Source organism: Urocitellus parryii, chromosome 6 (assembly GCF_045843805.1).
Source record: "Urocitellus parryii isolate mUroPar1 chromosome 6, mUroPar1.hap1, whole genome shotgun sequence".
NCBI lineage: Eukaryota > Metazoa > Chordata > Mammalia > Rodentia > Sciuridae > Urocitellus > Urocitellus parryii.
Genome location: NC_135536.1, coordinates 5,433,772 through 5,459,059, shown reverse-complemented (window position 1 = coordinate 5,459,059; position 25,288 = coordinate 5,433,772). Strand labels below are relative to the sequence as shown.

Genomic DNA, 25,288 nt, shown 5'->3' with positions numbered 1-25,288 from the left:
TCGGTTAACCCAGTAGAAGTATCTTGGTAGTATTGAAGGATCTTGTTCAGAGGTTTATATTTCATGGATGTTGACTTTTTAAAAATTTTTTTAGTTATGAATTCTTCTTAGTTATGTAGGACAGTAGAATCCATTTTGACAAAATTGTACAAGCATGGGAAAAATCTTATTCTGATTAGGACACCCTGCTTGTGGGTGGGCACGATGGTGGGGTCCACCTAGGTATTTTCAGGGGTGTCAGCTTTGTTAGCATTGAAGACTAATGAGTGAAGGGTGGAGGGATGGCCGAGTGAGGAAAGGTGTGCTGAGCCTGGACAATGATGAGTATTCTGGGGTGTCTGAATCAATGATTTTGATTAAACCCTGTAACTCTGAGGTCCATTATGAGAGCTGCCTTTACTAATCCCTATGTGATAAATTATCTCACAGCAGAAATTAGGGACATTCAGGATTTTGTTCTCAGGCTACCAAGATTCATGGGTCTGGATGTTATTACTGTAAGTACATTAATAAAAGAATAACAAGGAAAATATGTAAATGAGTGAAGACAAAGGATAACCATACATAGCTTTATTATGAGACTTGGGTAATATATTTATTATTATTTTACATTTGAAGTGGTCAGTTCCAACACAAATTGATTAATTCTCATGCCTGTTTGGGTAAGGAGCAGCTAGAGATTAAATACTGAGAAATTAATGTTGTTGTCTTACATTATGTAGGTTGTTGGTTGCTTGTTGGAAATAAGACCTACTGGGTTATATCTAGGAATAATAAACACATGGACAGCTGTTAAGGCCATTCAGATTTCTTCCTTCCTTGTTTTTATTAATTTTTTGGCTGGGGATTGAAGCCCAGGACCTCATGCATGCTAAGTACCAGCACTCAGTTCCACCCCAAACCCACTTCAGACTTGTCCTGCCCTTCATTTCCGTGCTCACAGATGCTGATGAGATTGTGAGTGAATTTATAAATATCTTCATCTTTTGGCCAATTATTTTGGAGAGGGTAAAGCAGTGTTTTCTAACCTTAGCAGTATTGATATTTTGATCTGGATTTTTTTTTGTGTGTGGTGTTGTTTAGTAACTCTTGGTTTTAGGATGTTAGTTTCCCCCCATCTTAATCTGTACATTCAATGCAGTCCCAATAAAAATCCCAGAAAATTGTTTCTGGGGATGTTAACAAACTCATTCTAAGTTTTTTCATAGACAACAGACTCACAATTATCCACACAACATTGGAAGCTCAGTAGTGTTCCACTGGGTGCATGGACCATATTTCCCTAACCCATTCATCCATTGATGGACATTAGGTGGATTACATATCTTGTCTATTGGGAATAGTGCTGCCAAGAACACGGAATTTTGTTAACAACCCCAAAATGATCTTGACCATCATTTTGTTGACTAAAGAGAGGGATAGACAGAGGTTAGTATTTTCATTTTTAGTGTGCTTGCATTTGTATATTGATATATTATTATAGTCAAATAAATAAAATTTTATAAAATAAGACAAACACAGATCAATGAGAATGAGGTTTTATGAGAAGATGATGATTATTTGAGTTCCACCACTGATATTCATAGGAAAATACTTAGCCTGCTGCCATTTTCTTAAAAAAATTTTTTAGATGTAGATGGACACATACCTTTATCTTATGTATTTATTTTTATGCGGTGCTGGGGATCGAACCCAGAGCCTCACTTGTGTTAAGCAAGTACTCTTCCGCTGAGCCACAACCCAAGCCCTACTGCCATCTTTTTTTTTTTTTTAAATTTTTTTGAGAGAGAGAGAGAGAGAGAGAGAAATTATATATATATATATATATATACATTAGTTTTCGGTGGACACAACATCTTTATTTTATTTGTATATGGTGCTGAGGATCGAACCCAGTGCCCGGTGCATGCCAGGCGAGTGCGCTACCGATGAGCCACATCCCCAGCCCGCTATTGCCATTTTTAAAAAACAAAATGTTTATTTTTTTAGTTGTACATTACCTATATTTCACTTACTTATTTTTATGTGGTTCTGAGGAACGAACTCAGGGTCTCGCATATGTGAGGCAGGCACTCTACCACAAGCAACCACCCTTTTGGCCACTTTTACAGAGGACTTTTTATTTTTATTTTTTTAATACCAGGGATTGAACTCAGGGGCACTAGACCACTGAGCGACATCCCCAGCCCTTTTATTGTATTTTACTTAGAGACAGGGTCTCACTGAGTTACTTAGTGCCTCAACTAAGACTGGCTTTGAACTTGATTGAGATCCTCCTGCCTCAGCCTCCCAAGTCACTGGGATTATGGTCGTGCATCATGGCACCTTGTTTACTGCCATTTTTTATAAGGTACATGTAGATTATTGCACAGAGACTTTTTTCAGTTGTGAATTACTGGCTCAGTTACAATTTTGGTTATTCTTTAGATCATAAACAGCGAATCATCCATGAGTAATCATCATTCAACTTTCGGTGGCCTATGCATAATTCTGTCTTACAACATCTTAATTTATTGACTCATCTAATTACAGGTGGCACACACCTGTAATCCCAGCAGCTTGGGAGGCTGAGACAGAAGGATCACAAGTTCAAAGCAATGGCGAGGCACTAAGCAACTCAGAACCTGTCTCTAGATAAAATACAAAATAGGGCTGGGGATGTCAATCAGTGGTTGAGTGTCCCTGAGTTCAATTCCCAGTACCGAAAAAAGAAAGAAAGAAGTAGGTGAATATTTACCCCACGAGGCAGTGCTTACCTGTGTGAGTTGGGTATTTACACAACAGGCGTTGGTCATAGGGGTAGATCTTATTTTTGGGTGACAGATGCAACAGTGGTGATAACATTATTTCAAAGCAAAAATAAAATACTGAATTAATTATAAAGGACCAGTGTTCACTACTATGTAGTTCCACATAACACCTTGCAGAATCTAAGTCAGGCTAAGTCTATGTTTTTCCCACAGGGACCAGAGAAGAGTGGCTTATTCCCGAGAAACAAAGCCTGGGTGGTTGGCTCTGTGGGTAACGAACATAGAGAACAATGTAAGTGAGACCTCACCCTCTCCTGTCCTTGCCTGTGCTGCTTTTTTTGCTGTGTAAAAAAAGGTACCCATGTGCACAAGAGAAAGAAACATCACCAAGAACGGACCGGTGATGGGAATATGTCACGAACCAAAAAACAGTTTAATCTAATTTGATGCAATGAAGATGACTTTATTTTCATTTTTAATTTTTGGAGGCGACTTTTAAAAGTAGTAGTTGTTTCAGTTATTTTCAGAGCTGTTTGTAGCTTACTTTCCACCACACATGATTGGAACCTTTCCCTGTCTGTGTGGTCCCGACTGAGGCGTCTGCCCATGGCAGCCGGGGAGATGAGCAAACTGAGTCCAAGAAGGTCACGGAGGACCCGTGGCCCCATGCAGATCTTGGTGTGCAGCACAGACACCAGTAGGTCACACATGTTCCCTGAGGTCCAGTGTTAAAGGGCTCTTGTCTATGAGGAGAGGGTGGCTCCCCTGGAGGTCCTGTTCCTAAAACATGGTGATTGTATTGTTAATTAATTAATTAATCAATAAACAAAGGAAGAAAATGTGCTTGGACCCGTGATGAGTTCCATGGGGTATCTGAAACAGGATATTTTGATTAAACCCATATGTATCTCTGAGGTCCACAGAGAGAGAGATAATGATTCCTCCTTTGGACATGAGTTAAGGTAAGGTAATGTTTCCTTGGTTTGGGGGGATATATTCCCCCCACCCTTTTTTTAGTACAGTGCTAGTTAGATCAAGCCCAGCAACTGCTCCACCACTAACCCTAACCCTAACCCTCAGCCCAGATTTTACTTTTTGTTTAAATTATAAAGTCAGCCTATTAATTTTAAAAAGTCTGAAAAAAAGAAGGCGAATTATGCAATTATTATGAAGGAATGACATGCCACATGGATTATTAAAACTTGTCTGGGTCTCCCAAAAGATTCATAGTCAAGGCTCTTGCCATTTTTGGTGAAGGTACAGGTGGTCATTTGTATACAGAAGCTTGTGATCTGTTGTGGTGATGGTTACTGATTGATTGTTTTGTTAAGGAAACAAAGTGCATCTTCATATAAATCGTTGGTTAAATAACCACATAATTGTCAGGCAAACAGGGTCAATGATCCAACCATTCATCTTTTCACTTTTACTAATTTTTATTAAAACAACATAAAACCAAATGGATCTGTTATCCCGAGTTCCATGACTGTGGACATGTAAATACTATTTTGTGTCATGGCCCGGTGCTGTGACATTACAGATTATAGTGTCTTGATATTTGAAAAGCAAGGCATGATTTTTTCTTAATTTTCAGTTATACATGACAGCAGAATTTATTTTGATGTGACTATACAAGCATGGGATCTATCTTATTATAGTTAGGATCCCATTCTTATGAATATACATGATTTTATGACTTTATTATTTTTTTTAAGTCAGCAAACTGGACCAATTAGGAACAAATGTCATGAGGATTCCGATCCCTGTTTTTTTTTTTTTTTTTTCCCATGACATTAAACCGGGGCTCTTGTATTTTTTACAAAGATGTACATGGAGTTTTAATCTGGTTCATTAAAGCATGAGGACATTTTTAAAAGTAGGCTTTCTTTCCCCACTGTAGAACGCAAACCACAGTGGAGATGTTATTGCTCTATAATCAGAGTAACCATCATTGTTACTTCTCAACAAGGAGCATAAAGACCCAAAGTGAGGAACCCTCAGAGCGGTTGTTCTGGGCACAGATGGCCTTCCTCCTTCAAGGGAACCCCCTAAATTTTTTCAATAAAACAATTGTTGATTGGAATGTGTCATGAACCAAAAATTACAAGTAATTTAACTCAGCCCCACTGAGGACCAAGACTGAAGAGATGGAGGGCATTTCACATATTTAACTTTCTACTTTATGTCTCTTCCAAGGGTGACCTAGTGTAGTCCCTTATTTACAAACGTTGCTAACGCCTTGTGGCAGGAGTGCTTTGAAAGGTAGTTTTGAAGAGCATGTACTTTGTTCTTAGGTCCGTGGCTGCTGGTTTCACCAGCCAATCAGAAGTTAGGATTGACATGAAGCATGTTGTGCTGATTGGTCTGTATGTTGGACCAGGGGCTCACTGAGATAAGATGTCTTATCTCTTTGCTCTCAGTGAAGGGGAACAGTGAACAGATTTTGGTTTCATTAAACCCATTTGTTCTTGGTCTTGTCATTATGGGGTTCTGAATGTATAATTATTATTCATGAATCAGAGAATGATTGAACTGGTTCAAGGAGGGATACATGCTTGAAGAGATGGAACGCCAATGGATCAATGGTGACCATTGGTTGAGGTGTCCACACCAACCTTCTGATGAAGCCCTCTGTGTTAACTCGGGTTTGTTACAGAATAAGCAGCAGCTAATAGGTTCTGTAGAAATGACCTAAGAGCAGAAGTTAGGAAAATTCAATAAACTTGGCCCTGGGATTTTGTGGTTTCAAGATATGGAATGTATTATACCAAGCAAATCAATACCTTCATGAGTTGAGAAATATACATGAAAGATTAACAGAGCTATTCACGGAGCAATTAGTAGAGGACAATAAAACAAATATTATTAGCATTATTACTTGCCATAAAGAAGGGCAATTATTAATCTGAAGTAAAATGAACAGACGGAGTCTATAATGCTTTATTTTAACGTGGAGCATAATACTGATAGTTACAAGACTTTTTTTTAAATTTGCTTCTTTTTTTTTTTAATTAAGAAAAGGGAAAGTGTTTGTATCAACCAGTAATCCTCTGAATACCCATCTACTTACTAGATGTTTATCTAGGCAGGTATTTGTAATTGTTATAGATCTTTCTGGGGGGATGGGTGGTGTACTCAATAGTATTTATCACATTATTTAAAATTAAAAGTTCAATACTGACTAATGAAAAATTGCATTTTGAGTCAAAGTTTATTGCTACCTAGTTCTGCTTGAATAATCCATTAAAAATAAATCTAAATCTATTCTAAATCTTTTTCCTCCCCAGAGTGAACACCAGGCAGCTGATTTAATCATTTAATCAAGAATTATTGTCCTGAATGAGGAGCAGAGATGCTGATAAAGGTAAGCCCCTTGGTTCATAATCTCTGCTTGGCTCATTTTTTTCATGGTTATTAGCTAAGGAATTTCAAAGTAATAAATGTCTTCATACATAAAATAAGTAAAACTCTCCAAATATGGAGCAGTAATGGAATGTGTTAGGAACACATTCCACATTAATACAACTGAAGTTATTTTTAAAAAGACAGAAATTATTTAAATTATTCTCACAACAGTTTAATATTATTCTTCATTCTGTACTATAATTGATTTCAGCATTCCCACATGTGTGGAGATCCGGGCTGGTACTGCCTTTGGGACCGTCCACAAGAACATGGATGATCTGTGAGTGTCTCAGGTGATGGAGGACAGTGGGTCATTAGTTTTCACTGAGCCATCTTTGCATATGGACAGATTAAATAAAATAAAACCTTTGAGTGCTGTTGAAGAACTTTAGTCACAGTTTAAAGGAATAAGAGCCTAAAAACTCATAAGATCTTTTCTTGGGGATTTTGTGACTGTGTTGTTATTTGTGAGTAGGTGAATTAACCAGAGATGGACCTGTGATGAATGGCATGGGGTTTCTGACACGAGGACAGTGATTAAACCCATCTGCAACTCTGAGGTCCATTGCCAAGCGGTACTGGTATTTATCCCCTGGGAGGAAGAAGCATCTGTGTAGTCTTGTTCTTTTGGTTTGGGCGTTTGAATGACATTATCATAACCAAACTAGCCATGAATGAATGTCAATGAGTGAGGAATAAGAAATATATGTATGTAATTATTTTTTAAGACATATAATGAAACATGGGCCATTATTAAAACCATTTTGAGATTCTTAGTCCCAATTAATTAATAGTTGAGGCTGTTTGCCCTCTCCGACCATATAGTCATCTGAGCATAAAGAGGCGTGATTTTGTTCTGTGCCCATTGATCATTTTATTAAGAAAGAAGGAATGCATTTACATAAATGAATCGTTGATTGAATGTTTGAGTGAGAGAGCATGGAGCAATGATGAGACTTTTATTCAACTGCATGTACAATTAATGCAAATTTTCTGTGCAGTTTTACTTAAGCAAACAAATTGAACCAATTTGCTACTCTTTGGGGTAATTACACACACAAAAAATGTAAATATTATTCAGGGTACTTATCTGGTGTAGGTGGGCTCACATATAATGAATTATAATGCTATTTCATAAATTTGTGTCTTAATTTTTGAAAATGTTACTAATCAAAGTACCGATGGAAAACATGCAGTTGTGTATAAAAATCCTGATCATCTTATTATTCAAGCATGTATTCATATTCAAGGCAAAGATTTCTAGACCTTTGCAGTGGTGCATATAGAATTTGCTATATTAGTGTTTCAGTTCTATTTTGATGGTTGTTTAAACTTCAAAGCTCTCTTAGACAAATTATCACATGAGTAAATAGAGATATTAGTGAATTAATAAGTATATTAAAGGAATTCACCTTGGACTATTGGCAAGATTATGTCATGAATTGAATCTCCAGTGGATCCAGTTTTGCACAAAATTCAACAAAATGAGGATCTTGTTCTTGCCCATGTGGGTAGCAATAATGGATTGGCAATCCTAATAGTTATTTTTATTGTTTTCAATGCTGGATTCAATGGTGTTCATTATATTATTTATACCAAAATACATTATATTAGTTAATAAAGTATTGTCCTCTCTTCTAAATCACAGAAGTTAATAAATATAAAGTACTGCTCTCTTCCAAAATGTTTAGTATAGAACACAAACCAAGGTTTATGGTTAATTGATGACTGCACAAGTATGGTCCATTTAAAACAATTTAATCCAACTATTCAATCCATTTGAATACTTGCTTTTTATCCTCCAGGTGAACCCGGTCACCTATTCATTCACTGCTTCCTGTGAAGACCTGGCCTTTCCTCTCTTTGGATAAGAAGAGAAGATGTCAACGTAAGTAAAGATCGAAGTTCATGTTCTTGCTGATGGTAGGGCTTAATCATGTATTCACAGAATTATTTCAAAGGGATCAGTTCAAAAGTGGTCATGTCTTGACCAGTGGTGGAAATCATTATACATTAAGAATTATGTTTAATCCAATTCAGAACAATTGAATTTCTTAGAACAAAAAGATGAAAGGCATTTCTGTCATGTTAAGAATTTTTTAATATGTAATTTCGCTTTTATACCCCAGTGGATTTAACACTTCTCCAGTGATATTGCTGTAGACTCTTAGAGGAAATGGAGACTCTGACCTTTTCATTAGCTGTGGTATAAGATGGCAGTTCATTGCGTCATCTTGAAAATATGGATGCACTTTAAATGAAGGTGGCCCAACCATGGACCAGTGACTAATAGCAAATTGATGTGGTGCTGGGAGGTGGATTAGTTCATATCCGCATGTCTGGAAATTGCAGAGATTTAGGTCCCCAGCTCTATGGGGGTGTGAACTTTGACAGCCATATTTGTATCTTCCGAGCCCTTAATTCATGGCTGTTGATCATATTATTGGGGAATCAGTGAATAAGTCAGGAATTTTAACATTGAATAAAAGCATAGAATACCAAGTCTGGATCAATGATGAGTGTGCGTGGGGCATCTGAATCAAATATTTTGATTAAACCCAGTCTGTAACTCTGAGGTCTGCTCTGTCTGCAACATCACAATTCACTATTTAAAAGAAATGTGCTTATAGACATTAGAAATATCCGAGGGAACATGTTTTTGTTTTTGTTTTGACACTGGGGATTGAACCCGGGGCACTTTACCACTGAGTTACACTCACAGCCCTTTCTTTAAAAAATGTTTTATTTTGAGGCAGGGTCTCCCTAAGTTGCTGAGGCCTCCGACTTCACATCCTCCTGCCTCAGCCTTCTGAGTTGCTGGGATTATAGGCACGTCCCACTGCACCTGGCAGAGGGAATGCAGTTTTGCTCTTTTGTTTTTCATAGGTTTATACTGCACTATTTTAACTAAATCAATGCCTGAATAAAGACAAGGAGGGCCATAACTCATATAATATGAGGGGAACAAATTAAGGATTGTTCATTTCTGAAATTTTGAGTTTCAGTAAAGCGGGTGTTGACAGAGTGTCTCTCCATGTTTTTGTTTTGGGCTAGTGGTGAGTTGCTCATTGCATTTCTTATTTTAGAAGTGGCATACACTTTATATAATTAAATTATATATTTGACATAATAACATTTATTATGTCATAATCATATTTATTATGTCATGTTTATTATTATGTCATAATAACAATATAATATTTATTATTATGTCAAATACATTGTATTGTTATTATGGAATATGCATATCAATTATCTAATAAAATTGGTATGTATATTCCATAATAACAATACAACTAATAGTTGTGCTGAATTCATTAATGTAGTAACAACTGGATATAATTAAATAACTTGATATAATTAAAAACTGAAATACTATGACGAGATAGTTATTGAAATGTGGAAAAAGCCTAAGCAAGAAAAATTTGAGTATGAACATAATTATTACAAATCCTCTTATTCAATGATTTTTATTTAGAAGAAAATTATAAGTGCATTTTTGTATGATTTTTGGTAATAAGTGAGTGTATAAATAGACGCTTGCCCATTGCTCTCAGGGCTTATAAATATTGTTGTTATTTTTACAAATGAGTAAAAGAACAACATCACAATTCACTATTTAAAAGAAGGACCAGTAAAAGACATATATGGTTTGTGAATTGGCATCTTTTATTCTGTGGACCCTCTTGAAATTCAGGTGCACAAGGCTGAGGCCCCTCCACCTTGATGTATAGACCTTACTCTTCAGGTGCAACTTGCCATTCGCATGCAAATTCAAATTACTTAAAAATAAAGATTCGGTTCCTCAGTCACACCAGCCACTTTCCAAGTCATGTGTGGATAATGGTTCCGTATTAAATGGTACTGAGAGAACTTCTGTGATCCCTGCAGAGAGTATAGGGGAGAGAAGGACAGTAGAGACAAGTGGTGCTCAGTTTTAGGTAATAAATGTTATGATTCATTATTGGTAAATTAATAAACCAGTAAATAGAGGAATTAAATTACAGTGTGGCCCATTGACCAGATTGTGTCATGAAACATGAATTTAAATTCATTCTATTTTGCAAAATTTTTCTTCACCAGTTATCCCAGCAACTCAGGAAGTTGAGGCAGGAGGATTGCAAAAGGGAGGCCAGTCTCAGCAATTTTACAAGACCTGCAGTAACTTAGGAAGATTCTGTCTCCAAAATAAAGGTCTAGGGACGTAGCGCAGTGGTAAAGCACCCCAGAATTCAATTTCCAGCTTCCCTCCCACCCCAGTATCTGGTCTTTTTTTGGTGTAAGGTAAGATTACCTAGATATATATTAATCATCTTTTTTGGGGGGGTGATAGAGTCAAAAATTTATGTGGTATCTATTCATACTAAAGTATTTCAGTAGATGAAGATAATATCACTGTTGGATTGATGATAATTGTGTGATATAAGCCAATGATTGTGATTAATCAAATAATGCAGAGCTGACCTTTATTTAAAAATATTAAAATTTTATACTTTTCATTTTCTTGGAACTCTGTCTTTTCCTCCTGAGTGAGCACAGCACCTTGGATTTGGTCATTCTCCATGATGAAGTCCTTGACAGTTGCTTCCATGGGTAAGGAGCCATGTTAGTAACAATCGCAGTCTCCATTCTTTGTTCATATGTGGCCACTGAAGTATAGGACCAAAGATCATGCACAAAAATTAACCGTAGGAAGTATGGACCTGTCGTAGAGAGAGATGTGTGAAGGGACAGCTCAACTTAAAAAAAGAAACTTAAGAAATAAAGTGGATGGAATTTAATTTCCAGAGCTGTTTGACATTCTGCATTGTTCCCGCACTGTGGTTGATTCAGGAACTTCCACAGTGGTGGAGGTGCACATCACTTGTGTCCTAGTTGTTGAGGATTTTGATTGTTCATTATACCCTCTTTAAGGAAAAAAAAAACCCACATTCAATGAATGTGGCCGTCATGGGCCAGATTCACTGAATAGGTCATGAGAATGGCACTGAGCTCCTATCTGTACGCCTTGTGGGGTGGAGTATAGGGACATATCATAGTCATATCAAGGGTCTTTTTTTTGAGCCTGTGGCTCATGGGGAAGTAAAGGCATAAGGGAATGAAGAAGGAGAGTGCCGAGTCTGGACCAGTGATGAGATTGGAGGGTGTCTGAATCAAAATTTTGATTAAAGCCATCTGGAACTCTGAGGTCCGATTTATACAGTAGCTTCCCATTTTTCTCGATATCTTGATTGGCAGAGTACACATTTTATGGAAATAGACTGGGTTTATAAGTAATTCAGTGCATGAATAAATAAAGGAATGTAGAGATAGGTAAATCTAAAGAGAGCCCAGCGTGGTTCAGTTCTGTGATGCACTGTGCATTATTATTGCATGTTTCTGGAGTACTGAACTCCAATGCTACATATGAATAAAGATGGTTACTTTTTTGGAAAGAAGTATGTGACAGGTGTATGTAAGACTTTATATAATATTTTGATGTAAAGGGTTTGTTTGCTAATTATTTTTGATTAGCAAAAGGAAAATTACATAAATAGTAGATGAAATAGTAATGTAATTGGCGAAATGAATGAGCATTATTCACCTTAAGGATATACCAATGAAAAGAATTATTATTATTCCAACTATGAATTATATTATAAATAAGCAAAACATCTGTTTTTTTCAAATTCCTATTTTCATGTGCTAATTGTACACATTGTAAGTTGCCCAGGCTGATCTTGAAGTTGTGATCCTCCTTTCTCAGCTTCTAGAGTAGCTGGGTTTTAGGTGCGAGCCCCCGCACCTGGCTCATAGCTAAGTTTTTAAAAGTGTGCAAAACATGGCCGAGGAAGAAGTGAAAATGATACTCTTTCTCGTTCAGGTGTGGGAGTGTAGGTCCTTGACCATGAAAGTCAGCTCTGTTCTGGGTTGGTCCTGAGTTGACCCCTTTGTGTATGTGTGCCTGTTGTGTGCATGGGAATAGATGAGTGAACATTCTAGCAGCAAACAAATAAAACAGTGAATGATAACATTGTAGGGTCAAATGCAGATTATTGGTGAGGACTGACAATGAATCATGAATTTAAATTCACCTATTTATTTAAAAGACTACTTAAAAAAAGAGATCATCTGTGGGCTGGGGGCAGTAGACATGTGTGTGCAGAAGTGTTAGTTCTTACTTTTGATTGATGAATTTAATAATTTAATAATGAATTTAATAATGTAATAATGTTCATTCTATTATTTGAAATTAATAGGCCAGTAAATAAAATAAATGAAAAGTTCTTTTTCTATAAAGTAAATAAATAGAAGTCCTTCAATGGTGGAAACTGAACTCAAATCTAGAATGTGATTAGCCTACTGTGCAGTCAATGTCTTTTAAAATATCTAACCCTGTACTCTTTATTCTTTTAAACATCTGTATTTGATGCCACAGAGTGAAGACCACAGCTGATTTATTTAGTCTCTGCTGTCGAAGATCTTAGCTGTTGCCTTTGTGAGTAAGAAACCTAATGACTGAAGTAAGTAAAAGCTCAAGTTTTGTCAATTTGCTTGATATTTTCATTAGCTGCTTATTGAATTGCTTGAATTAAGCCATATATGGAAAAAGGACATGTGTTATGAAACTCAGATTGATCCAATTAAGCACAGTTGTAGTTAAAGCATAGAAGATATTCCACTCATTTTCAGAGCTAATCATTCATCTAATTTCTGCTCTACATTTAATTCAAAATTCATCCAGTCACAAAATCTAGGGTCGCCATGTCCAATAGGGTTGCCCCATCCGTCCGTGGCTGTCTGTATTTTAAATGATGGGGATTACAGGAATTCTTGTGTTCAGTTGCTGTAGTCCTCTTGGTCGCTGCCTGGGGTTGTGGGGCAGTTGGTAGCACGTGTCCGTCATCATACAAACTCCCTGAGGAAGAGCACAGGGGAAGGTGAGAGACAGACAGAACAGGTTGGCCAGGAGCAGGACGCTTGCTCCACCCAGGGCCACTCCCTCAAGAGGTTCTGTGGAGGGAGGAGGCCGCATCTGAAGGGAAACAACCTGTAACCAGATCCTGGTAGTAATCCAGATTATTGTTCTTGGCTTTTTCAAAACATTCGTGATGATTGATGTTTTTTACTCAAGTGAAGCCGTGCCTGGATCTGTAAATAAAGATAGAAATTAAGAACAAGATTGCTATCCTGAATCAATGATGAGCAGTACCCTGGGTGTCTGCATCAAGGATTTTTGACTAAACCCTATCCCTGGGAGGTCCATTGTAATAAGATTGAGATTTGTTATCTCTATAAGAAATGAGCTGGTTCTAGGAGTTAAAAATAATAGGGATAGTGTTTTGGGGGCTTCTGAGTGTGGAATATCTTATTTTCAGTAGAGCAGGGCATAAATAAACCAAGAAACCTATAAATGAGAGAGAATGGATGACTCTCATTCAAGCCTGGGGGTTGATAAGGCAACGAGAGTCCCTGCTGACACATTTTTGGAGGCCAGTTCCAGGGACATAGGTGATCAGAGCCACCCCTCTTGGTGAAGGAGCACTGAGATAGGTGGATGCTAGACACTGTTTTGTTCTAATTATGTTTTATTTAAAAAAAAAGGCAAAATATTTACTTAATTTCATTATTGATTAATTGAAAGAGGGCATAGGTCGGGATCTATGTTGAGAGCCTGTCACCTGGCCAGTTCTGATTAATACAGTGATCTGCACTGTGCTTAACGTCAGTTCTTGGGTTTAATTAAAAAAATAATAATAAATGATTGGATCTTTTTTTCGTGTCTAATGAGCATCTAGACAGGCATTAATATTGTGCAGTTCCTGTGGAGTCACAGATATATAATGGTCTCATTATGAACTTGAAAAACAGTAAGTTAATGCCGCAGTTAATCATTTAAAAGGAAGCAAATCATGGACCAAGGAGGACCCAGGTTCTGAAACAGGGAGATGGATCAGTGTAGTTCCCCACGTGCTCCAGATAGTTAAAATAGACTTAGGACCTTGCATTTTTGGAATGATGGCTATATTTATGAATTTAAGTAGAATTTCCCTTTTTTGGCTTATTGATACAATGTCCTTAAATATGGAATAGCTAAATGACACTACATGTACCTAGAGAGGGCCTGTGTGTTCATGTGCATGTGGATATAGCTGAGTGTGCTTCCATTCACATCCTGTACCAGGGTTCATTCAGAAGATTCAGCACTTCCCTCCATGGGTAGAGGCATGCAAATAGACATGTGTGATAGTCAGGGTTCTTATTCGTTTGTCTGGTGCTCATTATAGTATATTTAATATTCGCCCAATCGGTAAGTCCACAGGGATGTTTAAATGTATGACAAGCACTGAGTTTTATGCTGATCAAATATTGGCTTGAATTGAAATAGAAAAAAAAATTCCCTCTATCTATCTAATCTGCTTTTTTTTCTGTTTATTCTGCAGAATGGATGCACAGAGATACGATCTTTCTCTAGCGAGGAAGGTTTTGGTTGTTATCCTTTTGAGTAATGAGGTTAGAAATCTATGTAAGTAACAGATTAATTGATTCTGGTTTTATGGTCTATCATGGACGTTAATTCTGTCATTGAGAGGGAATAAGTGGCTACATATACAAGTGAAATGAATGAAGGTCAGACGTGGACTAATTCATCATATCTTTAGTCCATTAAAGAGAAAGAAGCAAGACCATTCTATTTTCATACTCAATTTATTCGTGAATTAATTAATGTAACATTCATTATTCTGTTTTATTTCCGAGTGTCAGTTGATTTATCCTCCCTCTCTTATGAAGACATAGTTTAGTCACATCCCAAGATGTAAGCTATTGTCAGCACTGTATGTGTGGAGTAAAAGGATGGCTTCATGCTCGTTTTTGTCATCCCCTTAAAAATGGGTGAAGTAGCTAAAAGTTGATCCAACCCTGACCTGTAAAAGAGTATGGGGTTAACATAAAGCAAGGGTGCTTGCTCTTAATCACTAGTCTACGAAACTAAGTCTGTCACCCAAAGAGAACTATCTACTTTCTCTGTGAGAAATGGACTTTGGACAGGTATTATTAAGCACACCTCTGGAACATTTTTTTTCTTTCTTTTGTGTTACTAAAGATTGTACCCAGGGCTTTGCACATGCTAGGCAAGTACTCTAACCCTGAGCATAGCCCCAGCCCTGTAAGAAACTTCAGTTTCTTATTCTTGTGTTTTGTGAACCATAAGTATTGATTATATTTTAGTGGATTCTTGAGCCGGGAGCAAATGTATGAATGAAAGATGACGAAGAATACTAAACAAGGAGCATGCTGGGTTTTTGTTGGCTTTGAACCAAGGGTTTTGGGTAGTCCAAATTTGGTCAGTGCCAAATCAGTATTTTCCATTCCCAAGACGATCCCTCTGGCTTAGAAACATATAAACATATCCTAGTAATAGGCATTGTTCTTATTATCCTAATAGGGTAATTTGGTAGTTGTTCATTTTAATACAAAAAAAAAAAGGAAAAGAAAAAACGTTGAATAAATATAAGTGAAAATAAACAAAAACGACCAAATGGCACAGGAAGTCTGGGTTATGTAACAAGGATGATGGTTCATCCTGTTTGGTGCAACCTCTACCCAATATAGGAGACACAGGCTGCCTGTGCCTTGGACATCACCCATGCTGGGAGAAGCACTCATTTATTTTACTTCTGCATTGCTGGTTTGTTTACCCCATTGATTTTTTTTTTAAGCAGTGTGAATGCATGATCAAATTAATCCACGAGGAAGTCCATATAGGATAAATACATAGGTTCATCAACTTATGCGTACATCCACAGGGGTAATCAAGGCCCATTGGTGAGGCTGTCAAACAGTCATTTAGATTAATTATATTTGAGAATATTCTATTTTTAACGTAGACATACATGGTGATCTACATGGGATGGGGCATAGAAACAGCAGCTCATAGTAGATGTAGCTCTTTTCCTTGTGTTTGCTGATCAGTTAATCATTTTCATCATACAATTAAAAAGTAAATCTGAGAAGGTCCTAAGTGAATCGTAAACCACCAGTGACAAAACTCTTGTCACATCTCAAGGACTTTAATTAGTTTAGTCATACATGACATCCACAACACGGAAAACAACCACAGAGTTTCCTTCCTTCTGACATCGGTTTTCTGTTCCGCAGCCTAAACGCCTGACAGCTGGTTCATCAGTCTCTGGTGATGGAGGCTTGGATATGCGCCAGTGTGACGTGGAGTGCAGAGGCTGACCCCAGGAACTGTCAACGTTCTCCCATCTGAACACAGGCCCCTGTCATGAGGTTCTGAGTTAGAGAGTTGTGATTTTTATCATCGTAAGTTGATTCATTTCACAACCAATAAGCAAATCTATAAATAAACTATAGAGGATGGAAGCATTGTTCAACTCTGAATCCATGTGTTTAGGCAAGAAGTCTGGGACTGATATTTAAGGATGCCTCCTTAAATATCTTTAAGGTAGTGACTAGAAGGAATAGTCCATGTCATTTTTCTGGGTCAGCTCAAGTTTGACAGCATTAATTTTAACATAGAGGGAATATGTAGATATTATCATAGATTCATAAATACCCAAACGGAAAGGGCAATAAACAGATTAATAAAGATAGATCATCCAGTTTTATAATTTGCATTATTCTGAGTCTCCAGCCTGATTTCAGTCTTGTGCTCCCAACCTGCCTCCCTCTGTTAGCATGAAGACTCTTTTGAATAGTAGTGCAACTTTCCTTTTTGGATTAGTTTGTTTAAAGTGATTCTCTGTTATAGGAAAAAGATGTTCCCAAGATGGTGTTCCCAAGATGGTGACTGAATTCTTCTGTAGTCATGAGGTTTGTGGTCACTGCCATGTTGTTCACCACATAAGAATCAATGTAAGTTGAGTCAAATTGCTTGTCCTGGAGCGGGTGGTATTTCAAGTATATTGGTGATATGATAAATGGATTACATACAATCTGAACATAGCAAATGTGGCTGGATGACAAATATGGCATGAACATGAAATATTATATTGATTAATCATCATTTATACAGATAACATTGGTTAAGGAGAGAGGCATGCACTTTGGAGAAAGATCTTACAGTGGGCAATGCCCTGTTCCTAAGGATCTTGTTCTCAGAGATTTGTGACTCATAGTCACATAAATACTTTCAGTGAGAAGATGAATTGGTCAATAAGCAGCGGTAGATATTATTGAGAAAAGAAGAGACAAAGTTGGATCAATGATGACCACTGGTGGCATATGAGTCATGGATGATGACTGCAGGTCTGGATTTCTGAGGTCCAATACAGATGACACCTAGTAGATACTGGGTGATGTTTGGTATAGATGTTAGGAAGAGTCAAAGATGTTTTTCTTTGTCTCTGGATTCCTTTTTTCTTTTAAAATATTTTTAGTTGTACATGGACACAATATCTTTTTTTTTTAATTTTTAATGTGGTGCTGAGAATTAAACCCAGTGCCTCACATGTGCTAGGCAAGTGCTTTACTACTGAGCCACAACCCCAAACCCTGTCTCTGGATTCTTGAATTTTGATTTTATTTTTATAATTGGTTCAAAAATCTGAATTAGTAAAGGAGAAACAGTATTCTCTGAAGGACAAATGATGTGTGAAGGCACAAAACACCAATGATGTATATTGAATCACAGATATCCATTAGGAAGTGAAGGATCAGAGGAACTGTAACTTTGGATGAGGATCATATATTCATGAAAAAAAATGTCCTCTGTCTTTGTTCTGGGCTGAAGCCCATTCAAGGAAAAAGAATTATAGTTTAATACAAACATAAATGACTAATAAAATGAAACAAATGCATGGAGTAACAGTGTCTTTAAAATCTGTTGTACTTTGTACTCTTCGGAATGAGTGTTCCAAGGATGACCAGAGTTGCAAGGTCCATGGATCTTTCTTGTGTTCTTGGAGAAGAGACCAATGTAAGTGGAGTGAGGTTTCCTTTTGTGGGTTGGGTGGTGTTTCGGGAGGCTCATTGAATCCATAAAAGCAGTTATAATTTCAGAAGGGCAAAAGTGTCTTGGGCATGAATTGGCCAGGTTCCATATTCTTGGTTTCTTGAGCAAAACTGTGATTTAAACTCCTGCTGAATGAATTATGAAATGGAAGGAGAAAGGCAAGGATCAAGGGACAGAAGGTCAATCTTTTCCTAACCCTTTGTGCTCTGTACCCTTAGAATGGACACTCTTCAGATGATGGAATCATTCTTCTCTGGCCCTGTGATGTATAGTTCCTTGTGAGTGTTAGGAACAGGTGAGTAGAGTCAAGAGCTTTTATGTTGGCTGGGGTGGTTTCTCCAGGCCATTCACTGTCCTAGAAAAGCATTATACATAATCTATGAAAACAACAATGGCTGAATGATAAATATGGCCTGGCCATGATCACATTGGTTGATCACAGTTGGTAAAATCAACATGGCATCAGGGAAGAGATGAAGCCATGATCTTAAAGATCTTGCAGATAGCTATGCTGTGTCTTTAAGGTTACTTTTTTAAAAAAGTTTTTTTTTTTTTTTTTAGTTGTAGATGGGCACAACGCCTTTATGTTATTTATTTATTTATTTTTATGTGGTGCAGAGGATCGAACCCAGTGCCTCACATGTACCACATGAGCGCTCTACCACTGAGCTACAACCCAGGTCATCTTTAAGGTTCTTGATCTCAGATACTTGAGAGTCATAATTATGAGGTGGCTTGAGTGACAATTCGACAATAAGCAACTGAAGATACTATTGAAGAGCAGGGTTGGTCTTGGACTAATGATGACCACTGTGATGTATGAGTCAAGGATCGTGATGATAGGTCTGGAAGTCTGAGGTCCAAAACCATAAGGTAGCTAGTGTATTCTTTGTTACCCTAGGGATAGATATTATCAAGAGTTAAGGATGTTGTTCTTGAACATTAGTTCTATTTGTTATAATTGTATCAAAAATATAAATAAGGAAAGAAGTGGACAAGGCTTTCTCCAGTGGGAAAACCGTGTACTCTGCTTCCTCAGACCATTGATTCTTAAAACCAGAAGTCTACCTGGGAGGAAACAGATGAGCTATGTTTTTTTTCTGGAATGGATGCTGTGTCCAGTTTAAAAAAAAAAAGTGTGGGGAACAGAATTCTGTTCAGTGTCTTATGAAGAAGAAAGTGTGATGATTTAATGCATGGTTCATGAAGAAGTAATGGAAGAACAAATGGACAGAATTCCAATGTCTTTAAAATCTGCTGTGCTCTGTACTCTCACAGTGGGTGCTCCCGAGATGTCGACAGCATTCTTCTCTGGCCACAAGGTCGGTGGATCCTGCTTACGTTCACAGTATAGAGATTAATGTGAGTTGAGTGGAACTTCTTGCCCTGGGTTGTGTGGTATTACAAGGAGGTTCACTGTAGTGGTAAAAGCAGCACATGTCATCTCAGAAGGGTCACCGTGGCCAAACAATGACCATGTCATGGCCGTGAATCATTATGTTGACTACTCAATAATGGCTATAATATTTTGAGCGAGTACGAGTCATACTCAAAGTAGGGAAAGCTCCTGTAGAGAGCTGTAAAGTACACGTCAAGAAGTTACCCTAGGGCCTTTGGACCATTGTTATAAATATTATCAGTGAAAGGATGGATAAGTCAATAAACAATGGTAGAAATTAAGGGAGGGGAAGAGCGCCAATCTGGGACCAGTGATAACTACTGGTGGCGTATGAGTCAAGGATGATGACTGTCTCTGAAACTCTGAGGTCCACACCAGAAGACATCTAGCTTGTAATCCTAGGGATAGATATTAGGTATTATCTAGGATATTGTTCTTTGTCCTATGGTTCATGAATTTTCATTCTATTTTTATAATTGGAACAAGGTAAAATCTTTACATCAATATATACAATATATAAAAAATGAAGATAAAGTGAGGGAGGCATTGTCTGGTTATGAAAGTATATGTCAAGGCCAGAAGTAGCTTGAAAATGTTTGAAAAACATGGAAGTCTATTCAGACATAAATAGTAGTGATTTTTTAGAACCTTGGACGAGAATGGCATGTGCAGAAAAAATAATGGTTCTGAATCCTTGCTAGGGTCAAGGCCACATTCAATGTTGTTAGTTTCTTGAGCGAAACTGTGATTTAACTCCTACTGAATGAATTATGAAATGGAAGGAGAAAGGGAAGGATCAAGGGACAGAAGTTCAATCTTTTTCTAACCCCTTGTGCTCTGTACTCTCAGAATGGACACTCTCAGATGATGGAAGCATTCTTCTCTGGCCCTGTGATGTATAGTTCCCTGTGTGTGTTAGGAGTATTGTGAGAAAGGTGAGTAGAGTCAAGAGCTCTTATCTTGACTGAGGTTGTTTCTCCAGGACATTCACTGTCCTAGAAAAAGCATTAAACATCTATGAAAACAACAATGGCTAAAGGATAAATATGGCCTGGCCATGATCACATCGATCGATGAACAGTTTGCAAAATCAACATGGCGTCGGGGAAGAGATGTAGGCCATGAGCCTCAAGACCCTGTAGAAGGCCATGCTGCGTTCTTCAGGATCTTGATCTCAGATGCTTGAGAATCCAGGTTATCTAGTTGCTATGCGTGACATTAGAAATTCATCAACAAGTAACATTGATAACACAGGAGGGAAAGAGGGCATGTCTTAGATCCCTGGAGACCACTGGTAGCACATATATCAAAAATGATGACTGTAGGTTTGGAAGTCTGAGGTCCAACACCATCAGACATCTAGGGTTTACTCTGTTATCTTAGGGGTTGATGTTGGCAAGAGTCAAGGATGTTGCCCTTGGTCTCTGTGTTCTTGAACTCCTATTTTTTGTAATTTTATCAGAAAATAAAAGTAAGGAAAGAAGTGGGCAAGGTGTTCTCCAGTGTGGAAATCCATGTGGCACTATTGATAAATATGAATCACAGAGGTCCAATTGGGAGGAAAGGTATGGGATGGAGACTTTTTCTAGAATGGATGCTGTAAAGTTCCAATGAAAATATCAATAATTAAGTATAAATAAATATATATGAATAACTGAAGCATGATAGCATTTTTATAGTCTGTGGACATGTCAAATGTGCCACCAATTTTTATGGAAAATGTAAATATATTAATTGTACATTCTTTTAGTATTTCTCCTGTATCTAAAGCTGATACAGATGATAAAACAAAGAGCTACTCTTCTTATTCTGAATTTCTGAAGATTAGTTAACTAGTTTTTTTAGGGTCTAAGGAAACATGAAATGTGTTACTCCAAATCAAAACCCATATGTATATCTCTCTGAAATGCAGACTGAAGGATCAGTGTAAAAAGCATGTCAGTGTTTGATCCCTGCTTTTCTCTTCTTTCTTGAACAGATGCACTCTATTTGAGTGATGGATTTCTGAAGTTGCCTGTCTTATTGGGGAACTGATAGAAATGTGAGTAGTGATAATAGTTTTTTGAATTTTTTTTTTAGGAAAATAGCTTTTTGAATGTTTTTTAAGAAGGCATTCCATGTATTAATATAATGTGTTTAATATTGTCAAAGAAAGCCAATTGTCTCTGATGATAGTTATGTATTCATATGAAATACTGTGTGGTGCTCCACCTGGACCCTAATGATCCTTGGCCAGCACCATTCATGATGCATGGCTGATAAACACCAGGTGAGGAACTGGAAGTTCCAAACAAAGGCAGTCTAGCATGCTACCTCAGTAGGAAGTGATCCTGCAGAGAGATTGTAAGATGCGAGTATTGTGTACTTGATCTTTGCGTTCATGGATTTTAATTCCAGCGTTATAGTTGGCTATATTAAAAGTATCAACAAATGAATGTAAATAAATAAATAGGTAAAGTATCATCCAATTATGAAAAGCGTGTGGAAGGAAGAGAGAACATTAATACAAGTAAATTAGAAACGCTCAAGTCTATTAAGAAAGGCATCGTTTAAGAATGGTACTTTAGCTAATGATCATATAAACTGTACAAGTAATAATCATTATGATTAGTACAAATAGGGCAATGAAGAATTAATCAGCTAAGATAAGCAAATATGTGAAGTCTTTTCCCATTGTATAAATGAACGTGCACCTAAGGGCCTGAGCTGGAAAGACTGGCCAGGCGGCCCTGGCTCGGCAGTCAGTCACATTTTTGCTTTGTGCTCCTCAGGATGGATGTGCACGTGGGCACATGATGACAGTGTGAGTCCTAGCCCCAGGCTCATCCTGCTAGCCCAGGCTGCTGTTGAGGTGTTCCCTCTGAATTTAAAAGGTGTGAAATGTCTTCTTTGAAAGCCGTCCATGACACGATGATATACATATTTGTGATATGTATGTGGCAATAAAAATTTACATGATGTAGTATATGAACAAATCCATGTAGAAGCATTAATAGCAAAAGTACCTGTAGGTGTAGGAAGTTAGTCTACAGAAAGCTATAGCGTTAATCAAGGCTCCAGCCCGTTATTTTTCTGTGCTTTTATTATTGTTAGAGAATTAATGAATTCAGTCATTAAGAGGTGTATATGAGAATGAAGACAGGCCCAGCCAGGACCAGTGGTGATGACTGTGGCACATAAGCCAGGGATGACCGCTGCACTGGGGACTGAAGCCAGAGCAGGGTTGCCTCTGGCCACTGCTGACTCGGCCCTGTTGGCAAACGTGGGGAATACAAAAGAACCATGGTTTTGGTTTTGTGTTCATGGACTTGGGTCTCATTACAGGTAGATCAGTGAGAGAATAGGCAAACAGGAATGAATAAATATGAATGAGCGAAATGTTGTCTGATATAAATCACATGAGATGAGAGAAAGGAATAATGTACGTTGAAAACAGTGAGATCTGTAAAGAGATGAATAGTTAAAGGGTGTTATCCTATGGGATAAGGAAGACGTAGAAAAATACACATACACAAATATATGCACCCATATACGTGTGCACATACGTATGTATTTTAATGTTCTTGTTTTATTTGTGTCAAGATTGATAGTGTTGGCTTTTCTAAAAGAAAAATTAACACATTAATTTCAAATATTAAATACCTACATCATTAATGATTGACAGGTGACCTGCACGGACCAGTAGAGATAAGGTGTCATTTTTTCTTCTGTGGTTTGTTCTGCTTTTCGTTTCCCTGAAGGAGACCCTGGGCTTTGCTGAGCATTCTGCCTCCATCGTGGGTGCAAAGGTTGCCTATCTGGGTAGGAGCCTGGGCAGCAAGGTGAGTCATGGGTGATGTTCTCACCATATTTTGGTGGTTTGCTCACGGCGTTCACTGTAATAATTAAGAAATACCAAAATAATTAAAGAAAAAGCTATCTATAACCCAATGATAAAGAAACATGTTAGTTGTTGATATTTACAACTTTGAGAATGATTAAGGAGAATATAAAATGAAGTGAATGATTCTATAAACAGATATTGAGGATGTTTAAGGATCTTCAAGGGTTTTTGGAATTGTGTATATTTTTCAGTCACACATGTTTACTTTATTGTTATTAGATTATGGATAAATGAATCATTAAGGACATAGAAAGGAGCTAGACATGGTGACAAGCACCTGTAGCCCCAGGTACTTGGGAGGCTGAGGGCGAAGATCATTTGCATCCAGGGTTTCAAGGCCAGCCTGCTCAACTTAGTAAAACCCTGTGTCATTAAAAAAACTGTAGAGGTAATGACTCTATAGACGGATTTAGGATTTCATAAGGATCTTCTTTTTTGGTGGCTTTTGATACTTTTGCAATAAATGGGTCAATAAGAGAATCAGTATAAAATTAAAATATGTTTCACAGTTTCAATGTATAGAATTTTCAGTCAGAATATTTTAAAAATGAAAAAAAAATCAATGCACAATTTAAATAAGTAAAAATGAAGACACTGTAGCATTGTCTAATTATCAGGAGTAGGTGAGGTGAGAGAAAATACTAATTAATAGTGATAACAATCTGGTAAGAAAAAATGGTTCTGGCTTCCGATGGCGTAGATAATGTGGATAATGCCGGTGTTCTAGTTCTGCACTGATGGAAGTTTCACATTGTTTTTTCTTAATGGAATGTGAAATGTATATCAAGCCAAATCAGGTATCGCCTAAGTGACTGAATAATGACTTGTGGGTGTGAGATCAGTGGAGGGAGCATCTCAGTCATGTTGTCATCTGCTCTTTCTCTCTAGAGTGGACACACCCCGACTGATCAAAGCACCTGGCCCCGACTGTGACCTCTGTGGCAGACCCTGGGTGCGGGAGCATAAAGATCAACATGTGGTCGTCAGTTACCATCTTTGGGAAGTCTGTTTATTTTGTTTGGAACATTCAAAGTTAATAAAAGAAGTACATTTAAAGTAAAAAGAACAATTGTTGTCCAAAAAAAAAAAAAGGGGGTGGGGATTAACATGAAACGTTGTGTTGATGAATCATTCTTCTGGCGATCAGGATGATTGAAGTGCGGCCATGGATTCTGGAGACATTTCTGTGGACACTTGAATCATCATATTTAATACATCCGTGAAACACTGAGGGCCGTGTCTTGATATGCCCATGTTGACAGTCAATTTGTAGCTACATGTGGGTGTCAGGTCTTTCCTTCTTGTTTTCTCTTTGTCCCTTGGAGTTTAAAAATCATAGGAGTTTTAGAAAGTGATATTGATGGATTAATCAATGAAGAATTGTAGATGGGAATGAAATGCATGGGGCACGTGGACCATTGATGGCAAGGGGTGGCAGGCGAGTCCTACGTGATGCGATGCGAAGTCAGACACAGACTAGTAGCTGCCTGAGGAGGCTGGGGTGAGGTGGGAGAAAGGGGCAGATCAAAGTACACCCAGCATCATTCAGAAAGGCAGAGGTTTAGGGGAGCCTCACCCAGCCTGGTGAGAGTGGTTGCTGACAATGGGTAGCACTGTCTCAAAATGGCTCAAAGGCTAGATTTTTAAATATGAGAATATTTACAAAAATATACAAATATGTACAAAAATGACAAGACTATGAATTGATAGATGTGTTTCATTAGCTTGATTTAACCATTCCACAGTGAAAACATATGTCAAAACAGCGCATTGTATCCTGGAAATATATATAATTATTTGTCGATTAAAAATGGAAAAAGAAACCCTGACTAGACCGATACTCTCACGTGAGACAGATTTTAGAAGTATGAAAGAATTATTTTCGTGGATTT

General features: G+C 37.6%; 2 long non-coding RNA genes, 7 other non-coding genes and 2 pseudogenes across 12 annotated transcripts; all 11 read left to right on the top strand.

Moving 5' to 3' along the window:
* The first annotated feature begins 311 nt into the window (after positions 1–311).
* Positions 312–382, top strand: LOC113201347 (small nucleolar RNA SNORD113/SNORD114 family). The gene has a single exon (XR_003303144.1). It is a non-coding gene; the product is annotated as a small nucleolar RNA SNORD113/SNORD114 family (small nucleolar RNA).
* A 3,213-nt stretch (positions 383–3,595) lies between these two features.
* Positions 3,596–3,671, top strand: LOC113201350 (small nucleolar RNA SNORD113/SNORD114 family; annotated as a pseudogene).
* Positions 3,672–6,646: 2,975 nt separating this feature from the next.
* On the top strand, positions 6,647–6,721 carry LOC113201348 (small nucleolar RNA SNORD113/SNORD114 family). The gene has a single exon (XR_003303145.1). It is a non-coding gene; the product is annotated as a small nucleolar RNA SNORD113/SNORD114 family (small nucleolar RNA).
* Positions 6,722–8,660: 1,939 nt separating this feature from the next.
* Positions 8,661–8,737, top strand: LOC113201343 (small nucleolar RNA SNORD113/SNORD114 family; annotated as a pseudogene).
* Positions 8,738–11,276: 2,539 nt separating this feature from the next.
* On the top strand, positions 11,277–11,349 carry LOC113201344 (small nucleolar RNA SNORD113/SNORD114 family). The gene has a single exon (XR_003303141.1). It is a non-coding gene; the product is annotated as a small nucleolar RNA SNORD113/SNORD114 family (small nucleolar RNA).
* A 1,223-nt stretch (positions 11,350–12,572) lies between these two features.
* On the top strand, positions 12,573–16,961 carry LOC113201339 (uncharacterized). Its single transcript, XR_003303138.1, has 4 exons — positions 12,573–12,658; positions 14,579–14,661; positions 16,296–16,463; positions 16,912–16,961. It is a non-coding gene; the product is annotated as an uncharacterized LOC113201339 (long non-coding RNA).
* Position 16,962: 1 nt separating this feature from the next.
* Positions 16,963–24,415, top strand: LOC113201338 (uncharacterized). 4 transcript variants are annotated; one of them, XR_003303134.2, is made up of 8 exons: positions 16,963–18,078; positions 18,333–18,409; positions 19,393–19,476; positions 20,363–20,448; positions 21,492–21,554; positions 22,285–22,386; positions 23,178–23,334; positions 24,285–24,415. It is a non-coding gene; the product is annotated as an uncharacterized LOC113201338 (long non-coding RNA). The 4 variants fall into 4 exon arrangements; XR_003303137.2 differs by lacking the exon at positions 22,285–22,386 and having other exon boundaries at positions 16,967–18,078; positions 23,254–23,334; XR_013343737.1 differs by lacking the exon at positions 22,285–22,386 and having other exon boundaries at positions 16,969–18,078; positions 19,393–19,436.
* On the top strand, positions 17,358–17,429 carry LOC113201342 (small nucleolar RNA SNORD113/SNORD114 family). Its single transcript, XR_003303140.1, has one exon. It is a non-coding gene; the product is annotated as a small nucleolar RNA SNORD113/SNORD114 family (small nucleolar RNA).
* On the top strand, positions 18,908–18,978 carry LOC113201357 (small nucleolar RNA SNORD113/SNORD114 family). Its single transcript, XR_003303152.1, has one exon. It is a non-coding gene; the product is annotated as a small nucleolar RNA SNORD113/SNORD114 family (small nucleolar RNA).
* LOC113201355 (small nucleolar RNA SNORD113/SNORD114 family) lies at positions 19,817–19,886 on the top strand. The gene has a single exon (XR_003303150.1). It is a non-coding gene; the product is annotated as a small nucleolar RNA SNORD113/SNORD114 family (small nucleolar RNA).
* On the top strand, positions 20,788–20,859 carry LOC113201349 (small nucleolar RNA SNORD113/SNORD114 family). Its single transcript, XR_003303146.1, has one exon. It is a non-coding gene; the product is annotated as a small nucleolar RNA SNORD113/SNORD114 family (small nucleolar RNA).
* Positions 24,416–25,288: the final 873 nt, after the last annotated feature.